The sequence below is a fragment of the Peromyscus leucopus genome, chromosome 7 (assembly GCF_004664715.2).
Source record: "Peromyscus leucopus breed LL Stock chromosome 7, UCI_PerLeu_2.1, whole genome shotgun sequence".
NCBI lineage: Eukaryota > Metazoa > Chordata > Mammalia > Rodentia > Cricetidae > Peromyscus > Peromyscus leucopus.
This window is the reverse complement of record NC_051069.1, coordinates 17,132,656-17,147,606: the sequence shown is the minus strand read 5'-3', so window position 1 is coordinate 17,147,606 and position 14,951 is coordinate 17,132,656. Positions and strand designations below refer to the sequence as shown.

At 47.8% G+C, this 14,951-nt stretch overlaps 1 protein-coding gene across 2 annotated transcripts in view; it reads right to left on the bottom strand.

The window, feature by feature from the left end:
- The window catches only part of Scaper (S-phase cyclin A associated protein in the ER), a 359,173-nt gene extending 358,531 nt beyond the window's left edge, over window positions 1-642 (bottom strand). For both annotated transcript variants that reach the window (XM_028865018.2, XM_028865019.2), the window contains exon 1: window positions 543-642. The gene's annotated coding sequence lies outside the window, so the exon portion shown is untranslated. The remainder of the gene's footprint in view (window positions 1-542) is intronic.
- Window positions 643-14,951: the final 14,309 nt, after the last annotated feature.

Genomic DNA, 14,951 nt, shown 5'->3' with positions numbered 1-14,951 from the left:
CAGGTGAGAGGCCTTCCTTTTGCACCTGAGGCCCCAACGTTAAACATGTGTAAAATGGGAAAGAAAAAAGAAAAAAAAAAAATGTCTCCCACTCCCTGCTCCCCTGAGAAAGCTAAGACCTGAATCAAGTTTCATGGAGAGTGTGGCCAACCCCTGGCGGAAAAGATGCTGAAGCGGTCAACTGCCAAAAGCAGGCAGGCAAGCAGCTCCTGAGGACCCCGCGGCAGGGGCATGCCAGAAGCCTGCACTACCTGCTAGAGACAGCATCCTGGCCCGGGCTCGCTCCCGGCCCCGACGGAGCTCACGGTCCCAAGACCCTCACAGCCCAGTGGGGCTGAGGGCCGGCTGGACCCTCGCCACCCCAGCCGGGCCTCCTCGGTCAACCCCCACGGCTCCCCTCCCCGGCCCCACGCCCAGGTGCCTGAGGAGGTGGAAGGGTGCTCCGCCGCCATCTTGTCCCCTCAGCCCCGCAACACAGGCTGCCCGCGCCCCTCTGGGGCCCGTCCGGGGCGAGGAGACGCGCGCCCCTCGCGGACACTTACCCGGGCCGCCCTGCGCACTTCGGGGCGGCTCCCAATGTCCCGGCGGGAAAGGGGCGGGGTGGGGCGGGGCGGCCGCCGGGAACCGGGCGGGGCGGATGGCCTGCGCACCACGTGACGCCAGCCCAAGCCTAGCCCCGCCCCCTAGGCTGGCCCGGGCGATTCGCGCAGGCGCATCCGGGCTCACGCCTGGGAAAAGTGAAGCGTTTACTCAGCGCTTACTTTCCCCAAAGCTGTTCTTTTTCCTTGCATTGATAGTCCTCGGCTTCTGGCCACACGGGCCCCTTTCTCAGATTCAGCCTTCCCCCCTGCCTGTCTTATCACCAGAGTCCACATATGAAGGACCTAGCAGGTCCTCTTGATAAATCTGTGCGTGACTGTTTCACAAAAGCACCTGGAGCTGAACCTGCATTCTAAGGCTTGTTTCAGACGTCCTGTGCCAGACTTGGATCCAAGGAGCCAAGTACAAAGACCTAACAGATATGTTGAAGCTATTCCGAAGACGCGGTAAGCACAAGATGAATATGTGTCGATATTTAAACCACAGTTCTAAACTAAATGGAAAAGAGATTGTGCACATCATAGTATCAAGGGAATATTCCTGGCTACTTTTCATCCAGCTGACGCTGAGCTTCTAACGTCCCTCACCCTTCTTACCCACAGCAGGTGGGAAACCAATGGGTGCTGAAGTCTACCTCACTTTCAGGAGTGCAAGAGCTGTGGAAACAGGTGAACACTATATTAGTGGTTCCTTCTAGGTCCTCTCTCTTGGTTTCTTGGAAAACCCATTCGTTCACTTGTCTGACAACTAGTTATGAAGCACCTGCCATGTTAGATACACTAACTGCTTAGAGTTAATAATGAACAAAATAGATCTTCCCCAGAAAAACATCCGGGGGGGCGGGAATGTTCTTGATATGGGAGGAAACACGAATAATAAAAACATCAAATGGGAACAGAAAGGTCATAGTACAACATAAATGATGGTCAGGGTGTTGTTTCTCTTATTAATCATCTTCTCTTATTCCCATGAGCAATTTACAAGATATCTCCACTACTTCAATTACTATTCAGGTCTGGACTTAGTGCACTTTGGTTTCTGCCCATTCTTTCCAAAGTCACTAAGGATTTCCCTGCTGCAAATCCTGCTGACATCACTACAACCTGCAGTAGCTTAAAATTTTAATTTCCCCAAAGGCCCAGGTATTGAAGGCTTTGGTTCAGTGGTGGTGTTACCAGAGACCAAGGCCATGAACAAGTAGATCCCAACAAACCAGATCAGCAAATCTCTCCAAAACCAAATAGAAATGATGATTAGATCAGTGCCTTATTCACCCATCATCAGAGAGGCTTCCTCCTACAGCAGATGGGAACAAATACAGAGACCCACAGCCAGACATTATGCAGAGAGATACAGACTTTGGAACACACAGCTCTAAATGAGATGTCTCCATCAAATCATCCCCCTTAGAGCTCAGGGAATCCCAAGGAAGAGGGGGCAGGAGTGACGGAGACAGAGGAGACAGAAGAAACCAAGAGAACAAGACCCTCTAAAACCACTGAGCAAAGCTCATATGAATTCAGAGACTGAAGCAGCAATCCCAGGGCCTTATACCAGTTGGCACCAGGTCCTCTGCATAATACTTTCAGTTTAGTATTTTTATGGGACTTCTGAAAGTATGAATGAATGGGACTCTGATTCTTGTGCTGTCTCTTGGGGCATTTTTATTTTTCTGTTGCTTTTTTTCCTTTATTAAGAGATTTCTTTTATTCATTTTACATACTAACCACAGATCCTTCTCTCTTCCCTCCTCCTGCTCCCCCACCCCCGCCAGCCTTTCCCCCCAACCCAACCCCCACCCCCTCCTCCAAACAGGTAAGGCCCCCCATGGGGAGTCAGCAAAGCCTGGTACTTTCAGCTGCAGCAGGTCCAAGCCCTCTCTCCTGCATCAAGGCTGTGCAAGATGTCCCACCATAGGTAGTGGGCTCCAAAAAGCCAGCTCATGCACCAGAGATGGATCCTGATCACACTGCCAGGGGGCCCCTCAAACAGACCAAGCTACTCAACTGTCTCACTTATGCAGAGGGTCTAGTCCAGTCCCATGGAGGCTCCACAACTGTTGGTCTAAAGTTCAGAATTCCCACTAGCTTGGTTCAGTTGTCTCTGTAGGTTTTCCTGTCGTGATCTTAGAGCCCTTTGCTCATAGAATCCCTCTTCCCTCTCTTCCATTGGACTCCTGGAGCTCAGCCTGGTGCTTGGCTGTGGATCTCTGCATCTGCTTCCATCAGGTACTGGATGGAGGCTCTATGATGACTTTTCTGTTGCTTTGGACTGTCCAACTTTGATAGATGGTTTTGTTTTATCTTACTGTATTTTACTTTGTTACATTTTGTTGCTATGTCTTAGAAGCCTGTTCTTTTCTAATGAGAGATAGAAAGGGAGTGGATCTGGATGGAAGAGGAGGTGAGGAGAAACTGGGAGGAGGGGAAGGAAAGAAAAATGTATTCAGAGTCTATTGTGTGAGAAAAGAATCTATGTTTAATAAAAGGGAGAAAAACAGAAAAGATACTGATTAAAAAGCAGAGTGGGAAAGTCAGTCTGTGAAGCTACCTCAAGCCTTCAAGCACAGCATCAGCCCTGTCTTCTAAGGCACTGTCACAGGCCAGATTGACCATTATTGCAAGACTGTCAAGTAGTGTCTCAGGGTGACTGTTGCTCTGATGTTGACTATGACCAAAAGCAACTCGGGGAGGAAAGGGTTCGTTCTGCTTACACTTCCGGGCAACAGTCCATCACAGAGGGAAGCAAGGGAGGAACTCAAGCGGTGCCGGAACCCGGGGCAGGAGCTGATGCAGAGCCCATGGAGGAGCGCTGCTTACTGGCTTGCTGTGTTCCTCATGGCTTGCTCGGCCTGCTTTCTTACAGAATCCAGGGCCACCAGCCCGAGTGTGGCACTGCCCAGGATAGGATAGGCCCTCTCCCATCAATCACTAATTAAGAAGATGCCCCACAGGCTTGCCTGGCTACAGCCCTATGGAGGCACTTTCCCCCCATCTTCCCTTCTCTGAGATGACTGCAGCTTGTGTCAAGCTGACATAAACTAGCCAGCACAGGTAGGTTTTGTCCATAGAAAGCTGTCTGGCCACTAGTTTTGATGCTTGTACAAGATGCTTATACATCAGACCAGTTTTTAGAATCCGAGGTGATTTGGGGAGACATTACCCAGAGCAGAGGACATAGACACAAAATGGAGGTGGAGAGGCCCAGCTTTTATTCTGCACTCTGTAGCAAGTAGCGTCCTCCTGCAGCCTCAGAGAACGAGGCTGCTGGGAGCCTGCTTGGGGTCCACTGGAGTAGTCAGCCCACATGCAGGCAACGTTAGAGGGAGGAACAGCACAGACCCTTCTACATACATCCCTCCTGCTAGACCAGCCCTCCAGTGGGACTCGGGCACCTCTCCACCTGTCCTCTTGCTGACAAGCCCCACCCCAGCTGGTGATTGACAGGCTGAAGAACAGGCAAGTCAAAGAAGGTTCAGGCTACATCCTTGGAAAGCTGCCCAAGGACCAAAGTTGGTGGCTATCTCTATTTTCCCTCACTCCCGTGCCTCTTCCTCTGCCTCTCTGTTACATCTGTTCACTTCAAGTATCTTTCGAAATATATATAAATGGACATTTTCTGTTCTTCACACTGTAGACACACCCTACTTGAGTATCCATTCTCAGTGGATCCCAAACTACAGTAGATGTAAGGGTTGATGTCAGGGACACATGTTGGAAAACTTCACGCCTCATGTGAACAATTACAACGGAGTGGATCTGGGGTAGGGTGCTAGAATTTAGGAACCTCGCCCCAATGTCTGCTGATTCAGAGAATCAAGGAGCCATATTTTAAAATATTTTTCCTCAAAGCTTTCTCCTATTATTAATATGTTTGGCTTTATTATATTATTCCTGTTTTCATTGCATTAATATTGGCAATTGAGCAGTAATTTTCTCAAAATCTGTGCTCACAGGCATGGATGTATATTTGTTTATAAAGCACTTGCAGATGCAGACCACTGTACCATGAAATTACTCCAGTGTTTTTGTTTATAGTCTCACAATAGTGAATACTGTGAATCAAGAAGCAACGTTGAGCCGGGCGTTGGTGGCGCACGCCTTTAATCCCAGCACTCGGGAGGCAGAGGCAGGTGGATCTCTGTGAGTTCAAGGCCAGCCTGGTCTACAGAGTGAGTTCCAGGAAAGGCGCAAAGCTACACAGAGAAACCCTGTCTCAAAAAACCAAAAAAAAAAAAAAAAAAAAAAAAAAAAAAAAAAAAAAAAAAAAAGAAGCAACGTTGATTCAACTATGGGAGAATGCAAAAATGCTCCAGAGAGAAGCTGTTTATGTCCACTCAGACTCTTCTATAGAAGTGATTTCAACTTGAAACGATCAGTATACTGCACTTACGTCTATAAATTCCAACTCTAACATTTTGCTTCCATGAGATTGCTGTTACTTCTTCATTTTCAACTTTACCACAGGGAAAGTAATATTATTTACTCATATCTATCAACATGATTCATAACTATTGCCTAATTATTTGATACATTTACATTTGTTATATATGTGTCTGTCTTAAGTTGCTAATTAAAACTCTAGTCAGTCACTTAACATTGGTCCAATGGAGGCATTTATAGAAATACAGCTGAAATATTTCTGAACAAATAACTTACAGGATGCCTCCTACAGAATTAATTCCTGTATTAAAAACATTTCCTCAAATATCCTCATATTTATTGGCACTAATTAGAAGCAAACAGAAAGTATGAGCATCCTTAGGGCACATTTCCCTGCAGGCACTGGGTCCATTGTTGATAGTTTATTGTTTCCAGAGCTTCACAGCATGCACACTGTTGTGCAATGACTTGGTCTAAACTACTGAGTGGAATGAAAGAATGAATGATGCACTCTGTAGCCTTGGCACCTCCTTTGCCAAAGTCCTCCTGAGAGATGCTGCAGTGAGCAGTGGATGGGTGGCTGTGGAAGCTGCTGCCTCAGCCAGTGAGGTCCACCTGTTCCTCCTTCAGTCCTAACAATGCACTACAGATTCTCCCATTCCTGAAGGATGGAAACCACACAGAACAGATTCTCCCACTCCCGAAGGATCAAAACCACATAGAACAGATTCTCCCACTCCCGAAGGATCTAAACCACACATTACAGATTCTCCCACCCCTAAAGAGTCCAAACCATACAGAGCAGATTCTCCTACTCCTGGAGAGTCCAAGCCACACAGTATAGACACTCCCACTCCTGAAGAGTACAAACCACACAGTACAAATTCTCTGGCTTCTAAGAGTCCAAACCACACAATACAGACTCTCCCACTCCTAAAGAACTCATTTGATTTAAGGACTGTTTTATCTTATTTCAAACACAAAGTTAGAATTAAACATCAATGTAGGGACTGGGGAGAAGGCTCAGTGGGTAAAGAGCTTGCCATGCAACCATGAGGACTCTGTTTGAACATCCACAACCCATGCAAAGCTGGGGCGGCAATGCATGCCTATAAAATCCCAGCAGAGGAGGTGAAGATTGAAAAATCCCCTGAAGCCCAAGAGCCAGTAGCCTGACATGCAATAGGTAATGACAGCATCAAATAAGGTGGGAAGAGAGGAGCAACGTCTGACATTGTTCTCTGACCTTTTCGAGTGCATGACTGTGTTTATCCTTCATACCCTCCTCTCTCTCAACGCATAAGTGGAATTTCAGCTGCCATTACAAATTAGAAGGAACAAAGAAACTGAACCCCAGTTAACTGGCTGCAAATGAGCAGCTACAGCACACCAATGGGAAGGGGTCTCTACATAGATTGAGAACTGTTTATGATGTGTGGATTTATGAATTTAGAGATTTGGAGCTTTGCACCCGCTTGTTTGCCCAGGCTGGTTTAAATGATGCTCCTGCTTTAGGGTCTGGAGTAGCAGGAACTACAAGAGGATTTAGTACCAGGGTCAGCCCTCAAAATATTACTCAACTAGAGCCTTATATGAAATAATAAAGCACTATCTCACCTACATTATGATACAGGACAAGTGACTACACCCCAGTTCTTTATGAATGAGATAGGAGATGGAGTCATCATGTTTACTTCCTACTTGAAGGCTGGTGGGACCTGACTCTTTTTGACCTGAATAGATTGAATGAGACTGATGCATGGCAGGTGTTCATAAACTTGTGCCAATTCCCAGCACCTTCATTCAGGGCCTTTAAACTGCATTGCCCATGAGAATTGTAACATCATATTGCATATTCATTTGTTGGAAGTGTATGCCCCCAACTAAATTAAATTCTGAGATTAAAGAGGGACAAGCTATCTCTTTTTCTCCCTCTATATCCCAAATTCAGCTCTCTGCATTATCAATAGGATGGGACACAAGATTGGGAACTAGCAAGTCCATATAAAGATCTCACAGAATAATCAGTTAAGGTACGGTCAGTGTCATTATTCCCATGCTCACAGATTAAAAGAAAGTCTACGTTTTAAAAATGAAACAATACACCTGGTTTTCATGCTTTCAGAGAAGTTTCTGCCTGGGTCTTATTTTTTAATAAAATTGAGCCATAAAAAGGCAACAAAGCTGGGTAGTGGTGGCTCACTCCTTTAAGCCCAGCACTTGAGAGGCAGAGACAGGTGGATCTCTGTGAGTTCAAGGCCAGACTGAACTATAGAGTGAGCTCCAGGACAGCCAGGGCTAGGCAGAGAAACCCCGTCGGGGAATAAAAAGCAAACAGATGCGACTTAATAAGAATGCTGATCTGGGTCTCCATTGGACATGCTTGTCTCCACAACCCACTCTCTTTCCCACACATAGTCCTTCCTTCCTTAAGGTGGAGTGAACAAGGAAAGGATGTGTTTTATGAAGGTGTCAGAATCCATTTTGTCTTAAAGGGACAAAAAACCATAGAGTGGTTATTGTATAATGAGCAGACAGGTATTGGCTCACAGTTTTAAAAAGCTGCAAGTCCAAGGTCGAGGGCTGAGCATCTGTTTCAGCCTCCTAATGATGTAATAAGAAGAAATTCAGACTCTCAATGTCCCAATGACTTTTCCTCAAGTGAGTCTGTGTTGCTAACCACAAAGTTATTAGTGCAAAATCTGGAACTCTTATTTAAATCATTACCCAAGTAAGCAGGAACCCATATCTCAAGTCCTTGACAAAATGACCAATTGGTGAGCATCACAAGGGAATGGGCATTTGGGCTAGATTATTTTGTTGTCACTTACAAAAGCATTTTCTATAAGTGAACATAATATATATTCATACATATAGATATCAGCATGTGTGTATTGTCTAGGACTACCTACTGGCCCAAACCCATGTCAGCCTGAGGGAGCTACCAGTCTGCCCCAGAGCCAGTGATCCTGCCTCCTGGCCAGGAATGCCCACACCCTCCAGGCTGGGCCTAAGTCACCTGCCAGACTGTTGACCTGCATTGTATTGGGCCCATGGCCACAAAGCATGTCCTCCAGCTGCAAAGTCCCACGCTTTACATCTTAATCAGCTGAGACTTATTGGGTGAGCAGAGGAAGAGCCCTGGATAGGGTGGGGGTGACAGAGGCAGACAAATCCTAAGGAAGGGGCTGTGGATACCCTCATTCCATCCCTAGGTCTACATTAGAGAACTGAGGCTCAATGAGTAACTACTTGGAGACACACACTGACTTAGTAGTCAGTCCAGGGTAGGGACTGAGCATTCTGACTCCCAGTCTTAGGCTCCAGCACCCTTTCCCATCTTCCTCTGTTCCCTTCCTCAGTTTGTTGTGCCTGTGTCTCGAGACCCCTGAACAAGATCACCACAGAGCTGATATCTGATGCAAAACACACAGGGGCTTATTGATAACAAGCAAGCCCGGGCTTGGTCCCTGTCCAACACTCGACACAGTGGGTGGAGGAGGACGGCCCTGAGCTCTCAGGGTGAGGGGTTTTTAAAAGGAAAAACCGAAAGCAGGGTGGTACAAGCCTTGGCATCATATGATTGGGTGAGGGTATGTAACCTTTGAATTTACTGGTTGGGGGTTACAGTTATCATATGGGGGCAGGCCTGGACAAGTCCCAGGCTCTGTCCTTGAGCTGCCATGGAGGCTGGCTGGGCAAGCACATACTGACTGTGGGGGAATGACTCAGTGGCCCAGGCTCTGTCCTTGACCCATGCACGTAGCTCTAAGTTGGTGAGGGGTCCCAGACAGTAAACAACTGGCTGAACCCTGAGTGGTTAGAGTATATGCAGAAAGGGAGCTACTGCAAGGACTATGTCTTTTGTTCATGGCCCTCCCAAAAACTGATTGCTCAAGTCTCAGGAAACTGAAATTGAGGCCAGATCTCTGAGAGAAGACTGAGCAGTCTGTTATGGCATCTGCTTGGTCCTTTCAACCTAAGTCCACAAACACTTGGGTATCCCATGTCCGTCTCTTCAGCAGGGGACCTGTTATGGAGGAGATGAGAGTCCCATGGGGCATTAGGGGTGGGTGCCCTCTTTCTTGAGCCCTCACTGTATTCCCACATGCTCTCAAGGACACATTTTGCACTAGACTGGGGACAGGGAAGGATGTTGTCTCAAAGTGATCATGCCTTGCTGAGACTAAGGGCTGGGCATGGGAAAGAGGTGACCATCCCAAAGGCCAGCATCCACGCGGTGGGAATTCCTGAGGCTGTGCAGGTCAACTGAGCACATCTGAGTTCAAATCCTGGCTTCACTTTTACTTTGTGGCAGTGGTGTAAGACTCCTTGTCTCTGTTCGTCAATTCACCTCGTATAACACGGAGCTGGTAACCTCTGTGGCTCTTGGGATTGAATGAGACAAAATATCAAGCACTGACCTGGATCCTAGAAATCTACAGGGTCCTGGTAACCAGGGGCTGCCAAATACATGGAGGCCACACTGCAGTGTTTGCACACGCTGACCTTCAGGAGAAAGCAGGGTCTTCACCTTCCAGTTAACTGGCTGTGTGACCCTGACTACATTCCCGCTCCCGCTCTGGACTCTGCGCTGTATGTAAGGAGAACAGGCAGATGAGCCTTGAGAGACACAGGGAATCACATCGCTCCTAAGTCCCCATGACTGAGGAGAGAACCATCCTAAAGGTCACTAGGGGCAGGAAAAAGGTGTGTGCTGGGATATTTTCAAGGACTGAGCTGTATTATAAGTGAGTCTAGAGAACGTCTCAGATGTCTGCTGCCCGCAGTCCTCCTGTCAGACACCAGCGTCATCCTCCAGGCATCCAGGGGCAGGTAAGGGTCAATGATAGATCCCAGTGCTGTGCCCCACAGCCCTGAGACTACACTGCTCAGAAATGCTGCTACAAGTGAGACTATCTGCCTTCCCTGCCCTTCCCATGCTTTCCCAAATCAGCACACCTGGATGGCCTTCTCTCAGTCTTCATACCTGCCTCTGTCTCTAGAAGACAGGTAACACCTGTCCCCAGGTCAATTAAGGATCACAGTCCCATTCCTCATGAAGCCTGAGCATCTGTGATCCATTGACTGCTGAACAGCTGAGTCTGGATCCTAGAAATCTGCCAAGGGCCCTGTTGACTGTACCCACCACCCACCCACCCAGGTCACTGTCTTGGATAGGAATTATTTCCATGACTCAGACCCTAATCAAAGGGGCCAAAGGCCACACAAGAGCCTTCCATGGCTTCAAGAAAGCAGCAGTGGCTAGGAGGCCCCAGGGAGACTTCCAGATCCAGATGCTCCTCTGGGGGCACTGTTTCACACACTCCCATCACCTTGCCACCGCTCAGTCATTCCACAAACACTTGGGGTACCTACTTGGAGCCCCAAAAACTCTCATGGACAAAACACAAAGTCCTTCCCCTCATCAACTGACAGCTAGTGAGGGAGGCAGGCACTGGTAAGATCGGCAAATGAAACTCCTAGAAGATGGCTGGATACATTCTAGACAGAACAATTAAAATACAGAAAGAGAGCAATGAGGGGCATGGTGTTTTAGAGAGTCTAGTATGGCCAGAGAAAGCCTCCCAGGATTTATGGTGTTTGCAGAAAGGCCTGAGGGGAAGAAGGAGGGGGTCATTTGGGCACAGGGTAGTAGGATGCTCTGAGCAGAGGGCAGAGCAGAGCAAGATCCTGGGGTGGGGTAGGACATAGGTTCAGGAAGCAGGCTGTCCTGGCCCCTCTGGAGAGGTTGAGGGAGCAAGTGTACAAAAGTGCAAGACAGGGAGCCAGCCCGAGGGCCTGGAAGGTCCCCAAATGACTGCAGTCAATTCAAAGTTCGACCAGAGTTTTGTTTTAATGTAAACTACCATTTATCCCAACCACCATCAAGCTGAGAACTTCATTAGCAGTCACTCCACAGTCTCATTCCTTGTAGGATGGTGCTCAGTGAAGTAGCTTATTTCACTCAAGAATAGAGATGGGGTGTGGATGTGAGCCTCAAGAAATGTTCTTGCACCAGCGGCCGGGTGCATGAGAGGCGGGGCAAAATGCATGTATTAGCCACATGTACCTTGTCATGTACCACTCTAAAGGAGCCAGGTTCCAAGCTATAATACTTGGAGAAAGGAAGGAAGTTCTGCTGACCTTCACCTTGTATCCCAAACACTGGCTGAGGTCAAGGTCCTGTCCTGTCCTGAGAACAGACTAAATTATAATAGATTTGTGACAGCTATCACTTTGACAACCTTTGTGAAAGGCTGTGATGTTTTGTTCTTGACTAGAGATCAAGTCAACAGCATTAGAACCAATGCCTGCTGGTTTCTTCAAGGAAGAGAATCCTTTACAACAAATGCCTTCAAGTTGAAAGTTCAGGAACTCAGCCCAGTATCATGGGCTCCATTTAGTATCCACTCCTGTCTCTGGGCTACCATGCTAAAGGGGCCTCTGGCTGTCCAGAGGTTGAAGTAAGCTGAAGGCCAGTGTGGTCCTGAAGCCTACTGGCCCCAAGCAACAGTGCTGAAGCCCTGGCCCAAAATGTCCTAACAGGCCGGGCGGTGGTGGTGCACGCCTTTAATCCCAGCACTCGGGAGACAGAGGCAGGCGGATCTCTGTAAGTTCGAGGCCAGCCTGGGCTACCAAGTGAGTTCCAGGAAAAGCGCAAAGCTACACAGAGAAACCCTGTCTCGAAAAACCAAAAAAAAAAAAAAAAAAAAAAAAAAATGTCCTAACAGGTCATACAATTGGGCCCTTGGGTTGGAACCAGTTGGGCTGGTTGTGGAAGAGGAAGATGAGGGAATATGGGACTCACTCCCCAGAGTATATCTTTGTTTTCCCCAGAACAGGGCTTAGTGGCTTCCTCCTACTTCCTGCTGTCTGAGCCAGGGCTTAAGCATTCTGGCTCTTCTGTGTCATTCTTGTCTTCTGACAAGGACAGAATTCTGGCCTCAGTGTCCAAGTCACCTAGAAAAGGTACAGAGACATCAGAATCTCTATACATCAAAGTCCCACCTCAAAGCCACCCAGAAGAGCAGCTCTGCTAGCTCTGGGACAGCAGATGACATCCACAGTGTCAGAGCCATCACAGACAGCCCTTCTTCACATGTGTCCACTGTCCAGACCCATGGGAGCTTGCTAAAAAGACACATTCCTTCCCGAGGGATATCAGAGCTCCCTTTGAGGAGTAGGCAGCTCTAGAGAAGCTGCTTGGGAACACCAGCAAGAGGAATGGAGCCCTTCAGATCAAGAAGCAATGGTTCAGTCCAAAGTCCTTCCACTCAGAGGGTGAACTGAGGCATGGAGAAAGAAGGGTGGATCATACACCAGGAAGCCCTCATCCTTCTGCCAGGAAACCCGGGGTCAAGGGGACAGAACGCTGCAGGGTTACCTGGAAACTGCTCTAGAAGGGGGGAGGAGTCAGAAGGCCGCAAGGGAAGAGTGGAAACCCAGAAGAGAGGAAGGGGCAAGTCTCTAGGAGCACCCACAAGCCTGGGAGGGAATGTGGTCTTCCAGTCTAGTTAAGCAGGCAGCTTAACTCTGGGGCTCAGATTCCCAGCAGCAGATATCCCAAGGAAAGGGACCTGACCTCTCTGGGCCCCAAGTCAGGGTAAAAAGGGCATAAAGAGGGGATTGGCTGAGGCCCTGGGTGACCCTGAGCTACCCACATTCAGTAGGACACTAATACTGGCATTTCAGCTTAATTAAAGGAAAATGTGGGATCAGAAATATGGGACAGCCAGACCCCAAATTTCATGGTAGTACGTTATCTTCATGCTTCTCCATTCTGAACTAGGAGAAACCCACAGCAAAGCATAATGTTGGAAAAGATACAGGGAACCTTCTGCACCTTATTTTCTAAAGCTAAGAGGCTTATTCCTGAAGCCTGTGTGCAGAGGAAGTAAAGCTGTAGGTGACTGTGTGTGTTAGTGTGTACATGGTGCACGTGTGTGGGTGCAAGTGTCTGTGTGCTGGCCAGAGGAGCACCTTGGTGTCACCTCAGGCACTGTCCCCCATTTTCTCTTTCCTGAGAAAGGTGGTCAATGACCCACAATATGACACGCAGACTAGGCTGCCTGGACACGGAGCCTGAGCTGAAAAGGGATTGAAAACTCCAACTGCTGCCCAGTGCACAGCTTCTCAATGAGCTTCTAGGACAACAGTCAGGGTCTCACGCCTGCAAGGGGAGTGCGTGACTTGCTGAGCTGTCTCCCCAGTGCTAGAAAGAACGTTCAGCGTTTTGAATGACTGTTGCTTGTCGGTGAAGCCTGATTTTGTTATATGATGAATGACATATTTGCGTTGAATTTCTGTGATTTCAGACCTACAAATTATTTATTTCCTTTTTTCGATTTTCTTTTTTATTATTATTAAGAAATTTTCTATTCATTTTACATAGAAATGACTGATGGAAGGAGATGCAGAGATCCACGGCCAAGTCCCAGGCGGAGCTCCAGGATTCCAATCAACGAGAGAGAGGAGGGATTATGTGAGCAAGAGATATCGAGACCATGATTGGAAAAAGTACAGACAACTACCCAAACTAGTGGAAACACATGAACTGTGAACCAATAGCTGAAGAGCCCCCATGGAACTGGACTAGACCCTCTGGATAAGTGAGACAGTTGTTTAGTTTGAACTGTTTAGGGGCCCCCAGGCAGTGGGATCAGGACCTGTCCCTGGTGCATGAGCTGGCTTTTTGGAACCTAGTGCCTATGCTGAGACACTTGGCTCAGCCTTGGTGCAGGGAGGAGGAGCTTGAACCTGCCTCAGCTGAATGTGCCAGGCTCTGCTGACCCCCAGGGGGAGACCTTGCCTTGGAGGAGGTAGGAATGTGGGGTTGGTTGGGGGGAGAGCCTGAGGGGTGAAAAGAGGGAGGACAGGGGAATCTGTGGTTGATATGTAAAACGAATAGAAAATCTCTTAATTTAAAAAAATTTAAAAAAATTTTCTATTCATTTTACATAGCAACCACAGATCCTCCTCTGCTCCCCACTCCCACCCTCCATCCTCCCCCCATCCCAATCTCCCCTATTCCCATCTCCTCCAAGGCAACGCCTCCCATGCGGAGTCAGCAGAGCCTGGTACATTCAGTTGAGGCAGGTCCAAGCCCCTTGCCCTGTACCAAGGCTGTGTAAGGTGTCCCACCATAGGCACTGGGCTTCAAAAAGCCTGCTCATGCACCAGGGATGGATCCCAATCCCACTGCCAGGGGGGCCCTAAATAGTTCAAGCTAAACAACTGTCTCCCATAACCAGAGGGCCTAATCCAGTCCTTTGGGGGCTCCACAGCTATTTGTCTACTGTTATGAGTTCCAACTAGTTTGGCCTGGCCATCTCTGTATGTTTCCCCATCATGATCTCGATGTCCCTTGCTTATAGAATCCCTCCTCTCTCTCATCGACTGGACCCCTGGAGCTCAGCCTGGCGCCCGGCCATGGATCTCTGCAACTGCTTCCATTAGTTACTAGATGATGGCTCTATGATGACAGTTGGGGTATTCACCATTCTGATTACCAGAGTAACTACCCTCTCCACTATTGCCAGTAGTCAGACCTACAAATTCTTAAGGCTTCAGATTGTTTGTGATATATGTTCCTTTTGTTTCCATTCTCCATGTCAAAATAGATTCTATGTCTCATGTATGGTCTTTCTACAAAAGAAAATTTATACAACAAGTACTTATGTCAGCAGAGGTAAGCAAACAGGCTTTGGTTTGATTGCCTGAATGATTGGGGAAAAACTTGAAAACTGCTGAAAACCAGTTTTCAAGCTGTTCCAGAGGACCAGGGTTCAATACCAATCATCAACATGGTGGCTCAACATCATCTGTAACTCCAGTCTCAGGACATCCAGTGTTCTCTTCTGGGCTCTGCATGTCATGGTGCATAGACACATATGTAGGCAAAAGATCCATATACATAAAATAATAATAATTAAATCATTAATTTATCAATTAATAATTAATACTTAT